Source organism: Neophocaena asiaeorientalis, unplaced genomic scaffold, assembly GCF_003031525.2.
Source record: "Neophocaena asiaeorientalis asiaeorientalis breed wild unplaced genomic scaffold, Neophocaena_asiaeorientalis_V1.1 scaffold65, whole genome shotgun sequence".
NCBI lineage: Eukaryota > Metazoa > Chordata > Mammalia > Artiodactyla > Phocoenidae > Neophocaena > Neophocaena asiaeorientalis.
The window spans coordinates 8,182,163-8,203,266 of NW_020173215.1; the positions used below are offsets into that span (position 1 = coordinate 8,182,163).

At 35.6% G+C, this 21,104-nt stretch overlaps 1 pseudogene; it reads left to right on the forward strand.

Annotated features, from left to right (window-relative positions):
* The first annotated feature begins 4,680 nt into the window (after nt 1-4,680).
* On the forward strand, nt 4,681-15,772 carry LOC112399732 (catenin alpha-3 pseudogene; annotated as a pseudogene).
* Nucleotides 15,773-21,104: the final 5,332 nt, after the last annotated feature.

Genomic DNA, 21,104 nt, shown 5'->3' on the forward strand with positions numbered 1-21,104 from the left:
CATTCATTTAACAGGCAGTAATTTGTCTTGACTGAGGTATTTTCATATAAATTGCATTTTATTAATTAAATTTGTTAAATTTGCATTTTTATTGTAGCTGGGATATTGCTTTATTTTATCCCCAATTCACATAAAAGGACCAATAGCTTAAAAGTCACTCATTAAAGCATGAAGGTAGTAACAAAATAGGATCATAAATACTGTAACACAGAATAAAGTCATAAATATAAACATTGACTAGGACTTGTAATAAAATATTGAACGTGAATTTGTTCTTAGAACAAAACTTCTGAGCATGTAATAATTTCATAAAGGCAGCAGCAGAAGAAAATTGCAAACAGGAATTTCAAGGAAGATCACGTTAAATTAGGTTTGTTAAACTGGTAACCATCTATACAGAGTGGCAGTGCCTAAACTGTTCTGAAGTTCTGACAAATGGTTGCATGGAGGCGTCACAGTTTATGTGCCAACTGGAAACAAAGCATAGTGAGCTCTGTGGTAAACAGTTGAATTTATGTCTGAAAGGTGAAAATCATCATTTTCCGTGTGAAATTAGTTAATTAGATTCAAATAGGTTCAAATAGTTCAAATAGGAGAGAACAAAGTGAAACTCAGCTATCAAAGTTTATCATTGCAAGTTTTAGTCTGTATAATAAAAAATATGTATAAATCATGCCATTTTTTAAAGAGCTTCACAAATCAGTAAATGATAAGTATGCCCATGTGAGGGAAAGCAGAACAGACTATAGAAAAAATACACTTGTCAACTGATATGGTACGTCTGCATAATATCGTGAGTATGCAGTGTGGAAGAACTGTCACCATCCAACATACATGCCATTATCGTGTTCTTTATCCGTGGAAAGAACACTGATGTATAAAGTGCATTTGGTCTCTGCATATAAGAGAGAAGTGTTCAACATGTTTTGTTTTGTTTATTATTGAAAAATCATGATACAGGAGAGGAGTTTTCTCATTTAATTGAGGACTATTTTATGAATTGAATGGAAGTGGCTATACTGCGGTGCCAGTTTATGCACAATTTTATTCTCCAAATATCTGTGACTCTAAAGAAATCCCCACTGATCTTAATCCACTGCTGAATAAGACAGAGAAAACTGTAAATAAAATCAAATTATGGTCATGTTGTCTGTATGTTTTTAGTGTGCTCTCCGAAAAAATAACAAGTCATGACTGCTTTTCTATTCTGCTGAACCCTGACTCTGAAAGGTATAATGAGTTTGAAATGAGATTAGGAAGCAAAGAACATTTATTCGTGACACTGAAAATGCCTTTAACGACCATTCTTGAGATTTCAAGTATGTTGCTCAGTGATTTATTTCAGTGATACCAACTTATTTATTACCAACTTAATTATTATTATTTATTCCTCTTTCTGAGGAACTAAATTTGGTATATCTGGGGTACCTAGAACCTATCACTTAATGGCCAATATAAAATTTTAAAAATTAAGTATAAATATAAAGATTTCTCAAGAAGAAAATTATGATGCAAATGGCTAGTTTGCAAAGAGTTTAGTTCCTTCAGAGTAATATTTTCTTCACTTACTGATGAAAGAAATTAATGATTTAATCAGCATATATTTGTTTTCTTAAGTCATACATGCCTATATGCTGTAGAAATACGTAAATGCACCCAAAGAATGATTTGGGCACTTATTGCCACAATCTAAGTTGAATCACTCAACCTTGAAGATATGATTGTGATATTTTTCAACTTGAAGTCTAATGGGGCACTGAAAATAGTCTTAGTTTAGAAATAGTCCGTAAATTCTATCCAGATATCTGCTAACCAGTTGACAGGATCACCAAAAACTAGCTGCTATTCCTGGTGAATGATATTTATTTAACAGAATGAAAGACTGGAGGGATATTCATTTCCACTAATATAGGTAACTATTAGATTGTGCCATATGAATCAATAATGTTGAACTGTTTTGGACTGACAAAAAATGGACGTTTTATATGGCTCAACCTAATAGATAATATGAAAACCCTTCAGCTTCAAAACATTCAGAAATACTGGATAAAATACAATAAAATACTTTAAAATATATACTTTCATTAACAAGGGAATAAGAAAAATCCTGAGAAGTTATAAAGCAAAAGAAAGCTGATGATATGCATGAAAAGTGGGAGATGAAGCTGTGGTTTTTCTGGGAGTGTTTGTTGATGCAGGTCACCAGTATGTGTGGTTTTCCACATCCCCGCAGGGACAGGGCACAAGGCTTTGGTTAGGAAGAGAATTAGCTAAGACTGTATGAGGTCAGAACCCTTGAACTTCCCATCTAAGCTCTCAGAGGAAAGCAATTAAAGATTCTGAGGGTTTGTAACCAAGTCCTTGCCTTCATAAAGTTTGGCTTTCAATGTATGCTATCAGAGAGGCCAAGGACATCTAAAGCCAACAAATTAATTCTCTGTTATTAGTGCTCTAGCACTGAAAGAAGCAAATGTGAATACTTTCTGGAACAAAGCACTCACAATCCAGGTTGCACAGGGTTCTCAGAGAAAAAGTTCTTGTGAAAAGGAAGCCACAGCCCCAAATAACATAAACTAGCCATGATAAATAATAATCAGAATAGATAACCAACAACTAAATTAAACATAGAGTTATTAGTTAATGAAATGATAAGATTTAAAATATAAGTACGTTGCATCTTAAAAATGAAATATGGAGTTGAAAACACAAGCAAGAGACAAAAAATTTAAAAATCACAACAAAATTTAAGAGAAACCAAAAGAACATATAGAAGTGAAACATGTAATCATGAGAAAAAAGCAATAGAAGAGTTAAATGCCAGATTCAATATAGCTATTGGAAAAGGTGCAAGCTGGAAATGAGAAGAATACATTTCTCAGAAGGAAGCATAGAGAGTTAAAGAAATAAAATAAAATGAAAGCAATCTTTCATTTCAAACATGGAAGAACGAATGAGACAGACCAACATATTTCTAATTAACAAGGACGAGTGAATACAGAGAGTAGAATAGAGGTAATATGAAAGATGTAACTCCTGCAAATTTTCTGGAGTTGAAGAAAATCTTGGTATATCATGTTTGTGAGTCATGGTGAATCCCAACCAGGATGAATTAAAAAGAAAAAATCCACATATAGACATACTTTAATGAAATACTGAGTATTCCAAAAAAAAAGTATGTAATCACACTTTTTAAAAAAGCAATCACATAAAATATTACTTACAAAGATTAACTTAGTGCATTTACTAACATCAATAGAAACAGATGACAGAATGAATTAAAATACTAAGAGAATATAACTAGCAACTTAAAATTTTATATCTAGTCATTAGCTGAATTTAAGATCCAGATAAACCTATTAAGGAAATGGTAGTTAAATAAAGAACATTCTAGAAAAAAAAACACCATGTGTTTTGAATGCAAATAAACTCTTACCAAAACGCATACTAAATGTTATACTATGAAAAGAACGAAACCAAGACCAGAAAGAAGGAATAAGATGTAGATAGAAAGGTGAACAAAGAAACAGGAAATAATGGGTTAAATAATCAAATATTGTTTGGGTAAAGTAATAATGATGATGATGATGAAAATTTGGTCCAGATTCAGAAGGGTCTTAGATCCCACCTCTCAATGGCATCTTTAACCTGTCGTAAGTGGGATGGGGTCTAGGATAACGATTAACATTACGGGTGTCTTGGTTTGTGATCCCAAAGAAGCAAACAGGCAGCAAGGATTTGGGATTGGCTAGCTGGCTGGGAGGTAATTCTAGAAAACAAAAGTAGAGAAGTGGCAAATTTAGATAGGAGACAGACAGTAAAGAGTGCATCAACAATTAAGTTACCACTGTGGGCAGCTGGAAGTTAATCTTTCTGAGGAACTACAGAAAACAGTGTAATACACACACACCTCAGATTTTTTTTCCACCTGGATTGTAAGGAAGCTGAGGTATTTATACACCAACTCCTGTCAAGTCCCTGGTTGAGAACTGCTGGACATGGGGACATTAATTCCCCAGAACTTCTGGCTGCCTTTCATGAACACAATCAGGACAGGTTCCACTGGACAGAGAAAGCCCTCAGCAAAGAAATGCAGGCACTGGAATTGAACAGTGCAACACCAAAAAATAGTTTTTCGTTTCAATTTTTAAACCAGAGTCCTCTCTTCTTTCTAGCTTCTGCCATATAACTAACAGATTACACTTTGTCTTAGAATCCAAGCTCTTTTTTTTCCCCTCCACTCAGTGAGGATTAAGTTTTTGTTTTTTTTTTGAGGATTAAGTTTTTTTTCTTTGGATTTTCTGAAAGCAAAAATAACAATCAAACCATCTTTTACTTAAATAAGAGAAGACTGATAAATTTTTCTACAGGATAGTTTACCACAAGTTTACTTAAAGGTAAGGCTGAGAGGAAGCCCCTCTCTCCCTGCTGTCATTTCCTACAGTCAGCCTGAATCCAATACCTAACTGCCAGTATACAGTCAAAAAGGAGGACTCGGAAGTTAGTGTTCTGGTAGTAAGGTGACTTACAAAGACATCATTCACAACTCTGGGAATCACAAACATCTGATTTTGTGAGTTAGTTTTATATCAGCTTCAGAATTGGAAAGAAGCTACACACAGTGATTCTTTGCCATTCATTTGCCATTTAGTTATGAGGCTGAGCATGTGATAAGAAGCAAGGATGTCCGCTGAAGTCAGCTGTAGAGTGGACTTCAGTCGACAAGGAAAATCTGGTGTTGGAGGCTGGTTTGGAGTGCTCTTGAGCATCACAGTCAGGGCCTGGGATATGACTGAAAAGGGGTATTACATTTTTCTTCCAAGAAACACCATGTTAGATTAACAGTGAATCATGTTACTGATTTTCTCCTAAGATACTCCTTCATTGTATCAGGCTAAGATTCAAGAACATTTCCCTCTTTTTCAAAGCTCACTTCCAACACTTCAAAAATAAGATGTGCCATTTTGTATGTTCAGCATGTCAGTTGCTAAGTGTGTGTATGTGTATGTGTGTTAGTCACAAATCTTTCAGCTGCAAGTGATAAAGATGCACTCAAACTTAAGAGACCAAAAGGAGAATTTATCATCTCACGTAATTGGTTGTGGAGGAGAGCTGTCTAAGGAATAAGCCTTGCTTAGGCACCACTGGGTTCTGGGCTTCAAACAATGTTATGAGGCTACTCCTTTCACTTTCCTCAGAGTTGGCTTCATTTTCAGGCAGTCTCCCCCCATATTGTGGCAAAGATATCAGGCCAGTACTAGCTCTAGGCTTCTATTTTCCTCACACTGACTGTCCTAGTGAAAAGAGAGTCTGTTATCCAACTGTTCAAGAAAAAGTCCAGGGCAGGGCTCTGATTCCTCAGCATGTCTGCATCTCTTAACTATCAATGTGGCTAGGGAGACGGGGTTCTTTGATAACCAAAGACTAGCTCATCTGCTTGACTTTGTATTGGTGATGAAAGGATTTCGCACAAGGAAGAACTGTTCAGTTAGCCGAAGAGAGGTGAAAAGAAAGCATCATGGGAAGTCAGTAATTCTGCATTGCTTAGAAGATAAAGGGTATGCATGTGAAAGAAACTATTTGAAAGTGGAATTCTAGACTAAAATAGAAGGACATGTCTTCATCAGAGTTTAATACAAGCAAATAAAAAACCCAATCTTTTCAGTAGAGTATCCTTTTGTATACTTAGTTGAGAAGTTCTCATTCCAATAAATTTTGCATATGATCAAACCACTTTTATCTCTCCTGCAGTTAATTGAAACAGAAGCATACATCACTGTCATGACACCTATAGGTAATTTCTATAATGCACATTATTGATTGGGTTTTCTAAATCTGCTTTTACACCTTAAAGGTGAGTACAAAGGTGATTCTGACAACAATGGGAATAAAATCCTTTAAAAGCAATCTCGTGGTCACACATATTATTTTATTGTAATGGGATTCTCTTAATATCAATATATTTCTGTAAATCGCCTTCTCAGTTCACATGATCAAAAGAAAATAGAAGGCAAATACAGTCCCCCAGTAGTTAATTAGCACATAAATAATTGTATTTGAAAACAGAAGGCGAGAAAGAGACATGCTATTTTCTTACCATGTCAATGCCTTTGGACTCTATAAACTTGTTGGGTATTATACACATAACAAGATTAACTTCCATTCATACATCTCTGATTTGTTATTTTTCTATACAATAGATGAATAAAAACATTATTTTAGACATATAAACATACACATATAGTGGCGCACTGTTAACATATGTGTGTGTATACAGACACACACACACACACACTTCCCATGCATGTGTTGAGCGTTGTCACACATTCTCAGCCCAGGAGAGGTGGTGCAGCAGGCAAAAGGTATCCGTTTGGCCATTGAGCGTTAGAGCCGTGCTGCAAATGCTCTCAGCCAAATAGCACTTTTCTAGACACTGAGCAGAGAGTATTCTCTGATGCATTGTTTTCCCACTGCAGCTGTCTGTCATTTATTTTGTTCTCTGAAAAACATCCCTGACCCAAAATGAAAACACATCAAGAAATAAAATAAGATGTAAATTTGATAGTGCAAATCTGTCCAACGATGCACAGAAAAGGTTTGACTGAGGTTTAAGGTAACTTGAAAGAGACAGTGTGGTCTACTGAGCATGAAATGAGCGGTTGGTGAGTGTTTGATGGCAATCAGTTGGCATTATGAAGGGAATCATAAGCATCATTATAGACTGGTGAATAAAATAACAATTATTTACATAATAGACGGAAGAAATACCAGAGGCATCTTGTGATTTCAAGGTATTCGAAGAGAATAAAAAAAGATTTCTAGTACCTAGAGGATAACTGCCACAAGAAACCAACAGTGCTATATATGTCACTGAATCAGTATTTCCAGGAAAGCATCCTCTCACCCTGTCAGTTCAAACCCAATTGTTCTTATTTATTTAGAGGGAATTCAGAGATACACGAGTGAAAAGATAAGGAAAAATTATCTCTAAATGTCAGAATATATAACCACAAATCAGAATACTTTTTCTGGCTTACACATAAACATATGAATACTTATTTCTTAATAATAACTTACATTATTAGTGTATGTTTTATAATACATGCAATGCCTTATACCATTACTAAGTGTATGCTTTTTGTGAACCACTTGATATTTTCAAAACACTGAAGCAGAATTCTTTTCACAGAAAAGCTATTTGTGAATACCTTGTTAAAATGGCCATTTGCCTCATTCTTCTTTAATACATTCTTTATAGAAGCTTTGCTGAAAGCAAAGTAAAACTATAAATGAGCTTTTTTTTATAATAGTGTTAATTACAGTCACACTGTGTCTTGGTTTAATGCAGCTACAGAAATTCTTTTCAGTGGCAGCAAAAGAGCAAAGAAATGAAAGCAGGGACTCCCTAGTCTGCATCTCCTTTTCCTCCTTTCAATTTTTATGAAAACGAAGTATCACTTTAATCATAACTTTATTATTTATCCTTAATCAAACACAACTGTAATTTCTAATTATTATTCATCTTAATAATTAATGAAGTTACATTGGGAGAGTTTCTGTAATATGTACAGACTGCTCTCAAACTGTCCAATATAATTACTAATGAAAAAAGAGCCATAATGAAATGGAATTTCACAAGTGTTTTGAGTTCACGTGCACACAAGGGGGATGCCGTGGATCATTGGCATTAGCTAATGATAACCTGAGATCAAAGGCGGAGCCCTGTGGAGCTCCAGCTTTCAAGGTAGCATAAGTCTGAAATGTCAAATGAAATCTTCCAAAAATGAAATTTAAACTACAATAATGGCCCATCCAAACTGTCAAGCTGGCTATCCAAGTGATATGTATATGACTGATGATTTCTAAAGCTCTAAGAAAGTGAAATAGTTCTAGACAAAAGGCCAAAAGCAAATTCTTAATTCCAATGACAAGAAAAGTAAATTTACCAGAGCTGTCATGTGGTTTACCTCGTGCCATGCCAGCAACACCCAAAGTAACTGACCTTACCAGGAAACAAAGAAGAAAACAAAAGAAGGATCGGCGAATAAAACTCGTACTGCTTCTACATAACAATTCTAATCAGGAAACTCTCATTCTCCTGTTATCTTACATACACCTGCTTCTAAAGTTCTGAATCTCAGCGTTTAGAGTAGAGTACGCCACTGTTTAAAGCATACAAGCGCAAAGGTAGCGATATGGCATCCAGCAGAGAATGAAAAGTTGTACGAGCGCACAGAGCTGCCGTAATGGCAGATCCCTGATTCTATGCAAGTAATTAGTATAATTCTGATCAGAACAATCCTTTCCCTCTAACAGTTTGTTGGATTTAATGATAATAAGACTTTAAAAAATTCTTAATGTATGTCTCTGACTCTACTGCAAGCATTAAAAATAGAGCTGTGAAGCCTGTGAGTTGAACATTCACTGCTTCACTTCTGAGAGAGAGAGGAGGGCAAAAGACGAGCTTAGGGAGGATGTTTCATTAAAGTCAGAAAGAACTTTAATATAGAAAAATTAGTTCCGTGAAAAATCTTTTTCCATTTCCACTAAATCGGAAACAATTTATACTCTGAAATGAGAATTGAAAGAAGAGAAAAAAAAAAAAAATCCTTAATTGGTCTGGACTTTTCCATTGTGCTTCTGGAATTCTGACCCTTGTACTCTATTGAACCTACTTGTTTCAATTATTCGTTTATTTGTTCTTTGACTCACATATTCATTAGTTATCAATTGATGTATTCTTCATCCATTCATTCGTACATTCGTTTATTTATTTAACATTTTCTGTGTGTTAGGCACCAGGCTATATACATTGACCATACAGAAGTGTATATGGCATGAGGTCTGCTACCAAAGTACTTAAAGGGACAGACAAATGTGTTACTCAGTACAGGTAAGAAAATGTGATACAACTTGGTATGTTAAAGAGGAGAACAGAAGTATTAAAACCTGCCTGTGCTTGTATCGTAGATACAGTCAAGTAAGCTTTCAAAGAGGAAATGTTATTTGAGGATTTCTTATGATAGTTTGTAATTTACCAGAGAATCTACAAAATGTATACTTAAACAGGAAGAATATTTTGAGGAACATTGACATTTGCGGATAATTAGAAAGGACAAATTTGAGGCTTATTTTCTATTATGTTTCCCCAAATTGCATATTTCAAGCAATAGGTAGTCAGATTTGTATGTAATGAACAAGTAGAACAAGCAAATGGAATAATAATTCTTGAGGAAGCAGTGATTATATTTAAAATTATGTCAGCCTTGACCACAAGGCCAACAATATGAGTGAGGTAGGTTACCAAGAGGGCATCAGACTTCCCTGCATAGTTATTTAATCATTACTAAGCAGGATGTGTTGTATGAGAAGGTCATAGTCTCTGACTTATGAATACAACTGGGAGAGTTGATTTCTTCTAAGTATGCTCAGCATACTCACATGGGGCCAAAACCTTGAGTAGAAATCCTGAGGAGAAGGCTTTCTGCCAGAGGAGATTCTGGAAGTTAATGATGACCTATGAGATGTCCCTACATGGTAATAATGGGGTGGCATGAAACTGAATTCATAAGAGAAATGCTTCTGCTAAGAAAAAAAGAGTATGCAAAATTCTAAGGCACTGGGAAATAAATTAGATTCTTGACCATTATTCTTCAGTCTTGTTATGGAGAAGGATCTTAAAAGCTTAAAATATTTTATTTTTCTGGTTCATTGAGTACTCTTAATTTTGTGATAATTTTTCTGGTACCCAGTAGAAGCTTAACTTAACCAATGGATCCATTTTACAGCTGAACCACTACATTGTCAACATATTTCTTGGTCTTTATTTAAAACATGGAAGCAAAACTATACATGGGAGTGTTATTTATCAAATGTCAATTTTACATTTGTATATCTTGCTCTACAAATATAACAGATACTTTCCATGGCACTTTTTAGTTTTCACTAACAGGAAACAGATTGGATTTGGATTCATGTGACATGAAAGTACTTGGATTTTTAGACAGAAAATTTAGTTGAATATTATCTTAGCTTGGGGTTCCCCCAAAGCAGACACTGAAGCAAAGAGTTGTTTTTATTTGCAAACATCATCCCAGGAAGTGGAAGTGAGGAATAGAGAGGGGGAAAAGCCAGGAAGGAGGAAAAGCCAAACAAAGATGGGTTATTAAGGTTCCAGTAGGTTCCCTTGGCACCTCGTGAGAAGCCTTATGAAACATGTTTTAGAAGTTTCCACTCAGGTGCAAAAATGGTGGAAGTGTTTATTTATTGGTCCTCATCATTCATTGTTCAATGGTAGCGCTGTAAATTTCTGGGTGGGCACGTTGTGAGAGCAAAGTGGGTCCCTGTGGGCTCCCCACACTATAGCTCAGAGAAGCCCAGGAGGGAAGAGTGATGTAGATGGTTCAGGCCTGAGCCAAGGAGTCTGGTGGCTCCCAGGCAAAATAGTGGAAGCCTGTGCAGGGCTGGTGATGACAGCAGTAGCTGAAATAAGAAGGGCCAAGAATTGGGATGCAAGACGTGCCTAATGCAAATGTTGCCTCTTCTTTAACATAGAAGGAAAATTGTTTACAAAAGCTAAACTGGCAAATTTATAAGTACTGCAAAACAGATTTTGCAGTGAAATATAGCAGGTAGATATGGCAAAGCTCTAAACTCTGATCATGTCTTCTCATTTTCAATTAATTCCAATGACCACTTCCTCTTCACCCTGTCCTTAGGGAGCAAACACAGATTCTTTCATCTCTACCAACATTCCTCAAACACTTGGTCCAGAGACCATTTTATATTGTTAAAAATCGTTGAATATCCAAACATGATTGTGTTAATATAGGTTGCACTCATATTAACTGTATTAAGAAATTAAAACAGAAATTATAACGTGGCTCGAATACATTTAAAAATGAAAACAATAAACATACAAGTTTAACAATGATAATATTTTTATGAAAAATAATGCTGTTTCCCAAAACAACAAAAAATAGTTGGAAACAAGAGTTCCAGTGAAACAAGAGTCTCATTTTTCCAGTCTCTTTACAAATTTCTTTAATGTCAGGATTTATAGAAGACATTTGGTTTCTCATATCTGCTCTGCGTTCAGTCAGTTGAGGTATTACATGGTATGTATCCCCTAGAAAATGCCATCATGTACTCATGAGAGAATGAAAAAGGCAAATGACATCTTAATATTATTATGAAAATTGTTTTGTCCTTGTAGATTCCCTGGAATAATCTTAGAGACCCCCAGAGGTTTTGGATGCCACTTAGAGGAGCCAGTGGTCTATACATATACATATAGCCCAATCTGCCTGATTTCTTAGTAAACCTTATGGTACTGCCATAGTGAATATTACCATTGCCCACAAGCAGCCTCTAGACTTCTGCATCCAAACTTTCCACCCACCTTCCCCTCTCCCCATCTTTCTTTATACTATTGGTGCTTGTCTAAATCCTCTCAATTCCCTTTAGGAAATTATCCACAATACTTCTATTTAGCAAGCATCATTTTCTTCTTGCATATAACTTATTTTTGTTTTTGCCCCCCTGATTACTTTACTTTAAAGGCTCCGTACCCTCTAACTGATGCTGGTTGGTCAATAAATAGCTGTTGAAAATATGATATGAGTGTTTAGTGTGTCATTTACCTGTCTTACAGTTTATAGCACGTGGAACAATAAACCTTTCCGTTTTCTCATCTATACATTTCATTTCTGGTGACTTTACTATTGTAGATTGAGGCTTCAGAAAGCTGTAAAAGAAGACTGACATGTGTAAGTTCATCTGGCTTGCCAAATGATGTAGCTGAATAACACATCTCTTTTGTCCTTATGCCTATCCAGTTATTGTTCTGTACTACTTAGACCAGACAGTTTTGTTTCACAGAGGTTAAGTGAGGACTGGAGAAGGCAGCCTATTCAATGCAAAGGCAATATTGTACTTTGTAATTAGTAACTACGTAACTCTCACCAGTTGTCAGGGATGGCTGATCTTGGGTTTTTGCAGAGGACTGAAATACTATTGAACTTGTGAGTGAAAGGATTAATTTACACAGTGTGGCCCTGCTGATGCATAGTATGGCTCAGACTCTGACGAACATTGTCAGGTAGCTGGTACCTGGTTGGCATAGACCAGGGACTACCTGGCAACATAGATTTCCAGTTTTTCCATATTAGAATAGCTGAAGGTAGCTGAATTTAAAAGGAAGATGACTCTATGGCCCTGTAATTCAAAGATTGCCTTATTATGACCATCTAAGTGTTTATATCTATATTATTTTCTTCCTTCTAATGCACAAGTCCTACAATCTTAGATATATATATTTGTAATAACATAGAAAGGGAAATATATTTGTATATATTGTCCCTGTCTGACTGTGAAAGGCCAGCTTTAAAACTTAAAAGCCCTTTAATCAAGAACTAGCTAGACTGAAATTTTGGCATAGCTGAATGCAATAAGTTTGTAAGTGCCCACATTTTCCACAAGTGATCTTCCCTGCCTGTACAATAATCCTTCTTACATTCACTTTACACAGAAGGTGCACCTCAGTGAATCTGGATACTAATTAATTTCAGAGCTGTAATGCACAGCAAAGAGATATATCTTTAAAATAACTGGATTAGGGCTTCCCTGGTGGCGCAGTGGTTGAGAGTCCGCCTGCCGATGCAGGGGACAGGGGTTCGTGCCCCGGTCCGGGAAGATCCCACATGCCGCGGAGCGGCTGGGCCTGTGAGCCATGGCCACTGAGCCTGCGCGTCTGGAGCCTGTGCTCCACAACAGGAGAGACCACAACAGTGAGAGGCCTGCATACCGCAAAATAAATAAATAAATAAAATAAAATAAAATAACTGAATTAGTTAGATTAAGTGACAATTCAATAGAAAAGGAACTTTCAAATTCCATTTAAATATAAGATTAAAAGATGCAAATTCATCTGTAGAGAAAAGCCTTACTGACTTCAGATACACAGAGTGACGGGTAAGAAAAGATATCTCAGTGTTGTTTTGGTTAATATGTTTGTTTGTGTAGTTCTAAGCATGTGCTGCTATAGCTTGGGCATTTGGATCCTCTCAGGTCCTTTAATTAAATTTATTCTCTTAAAATATCAATAGACTCACCAAAAAGGATTGTTTTATTCATTTTAAAATACTCCTGATGCAAATATTAGGGGAAAGTAGGACTTTGGTGGGAGGTAGAGAGAAATAAGCTGAGAGAAATACAAGCAGTGTTTTATTATTGTCTCTGATTTTCAGTAAATTAACAAATATTTCTTTGTCCCACTCTTTTGCGTTTTTAGCTTACTGTCTCTAGTATGTCATCTCCCACAATTCAAGTATCTTAGTAAAACCATTGTTCCATTTTTAAACTATTTTTCACTGTCTCTCACCTTTCTTGTATCCTTTCCTTTTAACTCAGCTTTACTCTAATGGTCAACCGTGATAGTTACTCCTTTGTGTATATCATCAACTCCCCTGTCCCTCTTTTACTTGGTTTTACTCTCCTGGCTAAACCACAGCCCTGGTTAAATCCAGTTCTTTACTTTCTCTGTACTTTCCCCTGCTCAACAGATACATACACATATGTCTCAATTTAAATGAATAGTAGTTTACCTCAAGAGGCCCTTGGAGAGTTGCAGTAATCATTCTGTATTTCCCAAGTCACTTCCCATTCTGACTCTCCTCAATAAGTATTTCATGTCTTCTTTCTCCTCAGTTCTTCCAATACTTTCTCCATTATCTTTAACCTCAGATATTACCTTGTAATTCACTGAGAAAATGGAAGCTATCAGAAGAGAACTTCCACCAAGGTAGCTGCACACCTGCCATACCTGTGCCCATATTCCCTACCTTTCTTCTGATACTACAGATGAGCCGTCTGTGCTCTGAGCTAACACCAAGTACTACTCTTTTGCACTAGATAATCGGCTTTCTTGTCTACTGAATTACAGCTGTCTCTTTGCTCATCGTATCCTCAGATTTCTTTCTCTGTTGGATGACTACCATTAGCACACAAATATGCTGATATTTCTTCTATTTGAAAAGAACCCTTGCTTGATTAGCAACCTCTGTATTGCTAAGAGCAATGGCCAATTCTCACCCTTCATCTTATTTTATCCATCAGTAGCATTTGCTCTAGTTGATCACTCTCTCCTCCTTGAAACATTTACTTCCCTTTCTCTTAATTCTTCTTCTGTCTTGATGGCTGTTAGTTTTCAGTCTTCGTTTCTAGGTCTCGAGTACTCTGTCCGTGGACTTTTCTCCTCTATACTTTTTCCCTTGGTGATCTAATTCTTTCCTAAGGTTTTAAATCCCATCTCTGCACCCATGGATCCAAAATATATATCTCTGTCTCTGCTGCTGCTGAAAGGTAACTATACAGTATTTCTTGCTGGTGATTAGGCATTCATAGTATTAAGACAGATATAACAGAGCTTTCTGGCTGGCGAATACATGGAGAACTGGGGAGAATGGTGCACCTGGAGAGGTCATGGAAGCTCTGTACCCTTTCCCCAGACCTTGCCGTATGCATCTCTTTTATCTGGGTGTTCCTGAGTTATAAAAGTTAAATCTCAGAGTCATATCCTAGAAGATGTATCATAGCCTTGAGAGACCAGGATGCTGATAATTTAGACCATCCTTCAGGTGCTATCAGAGGATGGGCAGCAAGAGTTGCTCACATTGTCATAGGTAAAATGGACAGGTAGGAGCCAGGGTCTTTTACGGAAAGTATGATGAGAAATGTTAACATCCTTACAAGTACTGCATGCAGTTCTTGAGTTTGTAACACCAGTGAGTATAGCCTTGGAAGTCTTAAGTAAAAACTCTTTGGATGTGTTTGATGATAATCAATTTTTGGAATTATCGAAGAATATCTTTGATGCAATTCATGATATAAAATGTTCAGTCATGGTTATTTGAACCCCAGAGGAACTGGAGGATGTTTCTGACCTGGAAGGGGATCACGAGGTCTACAGTTACACCAGCATTCAGCATTCACACCGAAGGGAAAACTGACTGAGCTAAGATGACTCAAACACCTGGGGCAGAAAAGGAAAAAAGTGCTGAGCAAGTTGCTGATTTCAAGAAATTGAAGAGTAAGCTGTATGTTGAGATTGAGATATGGACGATACAAGCAATGATATTGTTCTGACCAAGAAATTGTGTATGATCATAATGGAGATGACAGACTTCGCAAGGGGCAGAGGACTACCAAAGCATGCAACTGATGTGATCTATGCAGCTAAAATGATATCAGAATCAGTGTCAAGGATGGATGTCCTCTCTTGGCAGGTTGTCAACCAGTTTCCAGATCCATCATGCAAACAGTACTTGTTGGATTACTGGAACAGATGAAGTTCTACTATCACCAAATGAAAGTTGGCAGTCAAGTTAAAGCTGAGATTTACAACCTGGGAGGGAGAGCTAAGCATGGCAGCTTTGGACAGTGTCACCTCCCTGATCCAAGCAGCCAAAAATTTAATGAACGCTGTAGTTCAAACCATGAAAATGTCTACATTGCCTCAACCAACATTATCTGAATTCAGAGTCCTGCTGGGCCCTGGCACCCAGCTGTGATGCAGAGAATGAAGGCCCTGAAAAAATAAATAAAATGAAAATCCTTGATTAAAAGAGAGAAGCCAGAGTAAATGTGTGCAGCTGTTGGATGAGACTCAGCAAAGAAAAATGTCTACCCAGTGCAAGGAATGAGTGAATTTAGAGGAAGACATATCTACAGAAACAACTCTTCTACTCCAGTCCCTTTATTACAAAACCCTGGCTAAACTTACTACTTTTTTTTTTGCATTTGATTAGTTCTGCAGGTTCACCGACTTTTAGAGTTTAACCCTCAAATAACATGAACCATTGCAAGCTGAACTAAAATGAACAATGTATATTTGGGATCATGTCATTGTCATCTCTGTATGGTCAGCACCTAGTAAGTAATCAGTATATGCTTGTGGAATGAATGAAACCTTTCAGATGTTGTTCAACCTTTCCCATCACAGAGACTTTTTTACATTCATTGCAGAATGGACATAGGAGACTCAAGTGAGTCATCTGTAATAGCTTAAGTACACTGGCCCTTCTCATTTTGAATTAAAACATTGACAGGAGTTCTTGAGTTGGTTTTCAGTGGAAACAAAGACTTCATTAAATGGTTTCCCATTTAATCTCCAGGCTTTCTTTACCTGACCTAACCTGGCAGACATGTGTGCTTCCTGCTGTAGGAAAAAGAAAAAGAATCAGTCTCTAGATATCTGTACCAATTGTCAACTGATTGGGTTAACAACCATCAGAAATTAACCAAGCTTGAGCAGTCAAGCAACTTCCTGGATTTTGAAAGTCAGCCTTGATTACAAACAAAGCAATCTATTAACATTATAAAGGTTACAATGAGTTCTGATGCAACAGATATGCCTTTTAAAGTTCCACTGTGTTCAGCAGTTCTGCACGTTGAGTATTGGGTTTAAATGGGTTCACTAGAATATATACGTGAAGGAAGAGTTATCACCCACTGGGGAAATGGGGCATCTAACTATATATCCCTGAGTGAGTTATGATAACAGAAGTGTAAGGAGTTCCACATGACTCTAAAAATCCATTTGTGTTAGGTTGCAGTTGTAATTAAAAGGAAAAGACCACTTTGAAAAACCTTTCGGCATTGAATAAAATATAACAGTGAATTGTACCGTTGAACTATGAAGTGGAGTTCATGGCAATGAGCTGGAGTGATTTTAATAACGTTCTTTCAAATAAAAGTCACTGAAGTAAGAAAAAAATAGATACACTATGATTACTTTTTATTCCCTTTCTCCCACATATGTTTATGTAGTTCAGAGTCATTGTTAATGCGCTGTGTTTTATGTTCCCTGTCAACTCTAGGGACACTGATGTTTCTTTTTTTTTTTTTTCTGGGATATCTGGCTCAGGGAAGGGAAGAGAGAGTAGTGGGAAAGAACAGAGGAGCAAAAGAGAGAAATTAAAGGAGCCTCTTGGTCAATTTTAGGAACTGAATAATTGCTCTGGTAAAAAGAGGAGAGATGTTTGACACTTGTTTTGACCAATGATTTCATATGGTCACAGTTAATAGGGAGAAAACATCCACAGACAATTCTAAAAGGATACAAAGTTATGAAATTTCAACACTACTAAGCATATTCGTGCACACGGGTTAGTCAGACAACGATGGGACAGAGATCATTTGATTACAATAACATGCTCATATCTTTAATTTACTTACATATTACAAAGTAATAAAAGTCTATGATGTTTTATTTTCTTACAGAGAAAAGATATTAGTTCATATTCTCACATTTTCCAAGCCGCTTTAGGGGCCTTTGGACAGTTCTATCACAATTCTCACAGTTTTAATTCCTCTTTGAAGGGGAGGGAATTTAAGATTTAGTGAGCGGACCCATCCTCTAGGCTACTCTGTTTCCCTGTTTTGCCCTGCTTATGATGATGAGTTGAACTACTCTGGCCTTTTTTCCTAGTGTGCTGTCATAGACAGCCATTCATACAGTCAGTGAGCCTCTTCCAGTGTTTTTCCTGCCTTATTGAGCAGCCCAGATAGTTCCTCAGTACTGCCGCACCAGCACCAATGCTAATTCCAATCCTGTACCCTTCATCAACTCATTGCTGCCTCTGTCAAGGTGCCACTCAGGCTGTGTCACTGGATTCTTTCTGGGTGTCCACCAGATTCCAGTGAGCTGAGAAACAGGGCCTCTCCATGGCATATCTTTTCTATTCTCCTCACTATTGCTCTCCTGTGAGTGAGAAAGGGCTGAAATTGGTAAATAATTGATTTGCCCAAAACAAGTCCTTGATTGCCGTTCTGACTCAATACTATTCTGTAGTCACTCTTTACTAGAAGTTTTACCTAAACTCCTCTCACTACTAAAATGAAATTTTTCCTCTAATTCTGTTTTCTTCTCTAATTGTACTGGGCTTATAATCCCAGTTTCCCTTAGCACGTATCCACTACCTGTATTTATTCCTTCAATTGTCCCAAGGTCCAGAGCATATCTGGACATTATGTTTATTTAATATAAGTAGTAAAATACCATCACAGGCTAGGTAGCTAAAAGAAGGTATGTTGAATTTGGATTCATAGAAATCTGTATTCCAGCTCTACTGTTTACTAGCTGCATATATTTGAGCAATTTTTAAACCCTCTGTGATATCCCAATTCAGTATCTGCAGAATATCCCCCAAAGTGGATATTAAGGTCGATTTTATAGGACTGTTGTAAGGATTACATGAAAATCACATAGCCAGCATTTGGCAAATGGTAATTGTTAAAAACTTTTATTGTACAATAATAAAAGTAAAATTAATTTTTACTACATCATTCTTACATATTTTAAAAGTAGATATTTTAAAAGTAGGTGTTTCATTCAGACTTGGTTCCTCAGTCTTTCCCCATTGAGCCTGATTTTATTCAACTTTATCTTGACAGGTGTTTGATTTGGTTTCTTCTTCCTCTGTTTCAGGATAGTAAGTTACCCTTTTTGGTGTTACTAATAAAAATCTGGACCAGCGGCATAGTATTTGTAAACTTTATACTAAAACTTGTTAGCCTTTTATCTTCTCATGCAGGAAAATTTCTCGTATTTATAAATATGATATTGTTTTTTGTAACACGTTTTCTGTCTCTAAAAGTAATGCACACTCTTGCAGAAATTTAAAAAATTGCTTACATGCACAAAGAAGAACATAAAACCATTCACAAACCAACTAAACAGAGGCAATCAGTTAGGAATTTGACATACAGACATCTGTAAAAAATGAATAAATTTAATCGAAATGTGAGCCTACTATACAATACTATTTCATAACCACCCCCTTTTTAAAAACTTTTTAATAAAGAGTGATACCTCACTTTAGGAGAAAATTCCCACACTATCATTTTAATGAATACATGATATTCATAAAACGGACATAGGGTAATTTATTTAACCACATTTATATTGCAGGGTTGGCTATTTTCCATTTTTGTTATAATAAACAATGCTACAATGAACATTATATACATAAATCTTTATGCACGTCCTTAATTATTTCTTTAGGATAAATTACTAGAAACAAAATTGCTGTGTCAAAGCATATGCATGTTTTATTTATTTATTGTAACCTAGTTTTAAATCATAGAGTAATAAAGGCACTTTGGAAAAAGTCAGTACTGAAACATTAAAAAAATGATTAGTAAAAGTGTACTGTCACCCAGTATCCCATTTTAGCGATAAACACTATTATTAACACATTTAATTTAAAAAATTTTTTCCACAATTTGTTCTTGATATTCAAGCATATTTAAACATACACACTTATATTTGTTAACATACAGGGGTTCATTATACATATGCTTTTTTGTATCCTTTTTTACTTAAGGTGCTTGAAAAATATTTACAGGAAAATCATTTTGCCTCTTTCTTTTAACCTATTGCATAGTATTTCATAACACAGTATTTAATAGTATTTCATAACATGGGTGTACAGTATTTTATGTAACCAATCCTCTCTTAATAAACATTTAGGTTATTATTTTTGCCCTTATAATCAGTGTTATAATGGCCCTGTACAATTGTCTGTAAACTTTGATAGTAGGATGGATTTCTAAAAATGGAAGTGATGAGTCAAATAATGTATATTTTTTAAACTTTGGTAGTGTAATTAAGTATTTTGTGGTATTTTCTTATTCAAATCAGTATTGCTATTTTCTTGAAATACTATTTCTGAGATACAGTGTAAATAAAACAATGCATTTGAAGTAAAAAATTATCTTCTCAGAATATTAAACAGTTTTAGTATTCTTTTCATATAACTAACACACTCCATTTGGAGACTTCAGAGAAGTAATTCTAAAACTTAATGGTAAACAGATATATTCACTTTAAATTAAAAATATTGAAAATTGCACTGTTTTTCAAGATACTTTTGAATTTACAAATTATACTGTGTTATTTAATCATTTAATGCTAGACCATCACAGCTTTTTACCCACTACCACTTTTTTTTTTACAGTTACATTACATAAACTACTATGGACATCAGGCAACTATCTGCTTAATTTTGTTCATCCATTTAGCAAATATTTAATAAGTGTCTACTCTATGCAAAATCTCATACTACTTGTTAGGGCTGTGACAATAGACCAAAACACAAAAATTCTTGATTATTCATGGTATTTACATTCCACTGGGGGAAGACAAATTGAACAAGTAAAGTATAGATTGTGAAAGATAGAATTCCATGCTAAGATAACAGATATACTAGGTACACTAGATAATTCAGAAATATTTTTAAATTTTATGCTATGAATTATATGAGTAGCCACAACATACATATGACTTAAAATGATTATGTCTAACAGCACAATGACTTTTGAATGAGCCCTAATCCTGGACAGCATGTGTTTCATCCTTGTATCTTTCTGGGCACTCTCAACAATTAATAGAACAACTATATAGACACACAGTAATTATATAGAAGAACTGAACAACACCATCAACCAACAGGTTCTAATCAACATTTATAGAACATTCCACCCAATAACAGAAGAGTATACATTCTTTTTGATAAAGGTACAAAAGCAATTTAATAGAGGAAAGATATCCCTTTCAAAACATAGTTGCTAAAGCAAGAGGACATTTATAGATGAAAAAATAAACTTGAACTAAATTTTATACCTTATACAAAAAAAATTACCTTAAAATGGGTCATAAACTTAAAATATAAAATGTGAAACTATGCAACATTAAAAAAAAAGGAGTCAAATCCTTGGGATCTAGGGCTAGGCCCTTGCTATCAAAAAACATGATCTAGAAAAGGAAAAACTGGTAAATTGGGCTTAAAAATTTTTAAACCTTTTTCTCTACAAGAGACCATGTTATGAGCATGAAAAGGTAAGCTATATATCATGAGAAAGTATTTGTAAGCCACATATTAAACAAAGGGCTGGTATCTAGAATACATAAAGTACCCTCAAAGCTCAACAGTTAAAAATTAAACAACCCAATTAGAAAATGGACAAACGTAAACATTTCACTGAAGAGGTCATACAGATTTCAAATTAACACAAGAAAAGATGTTAAACATCATTAGCTATTAGGG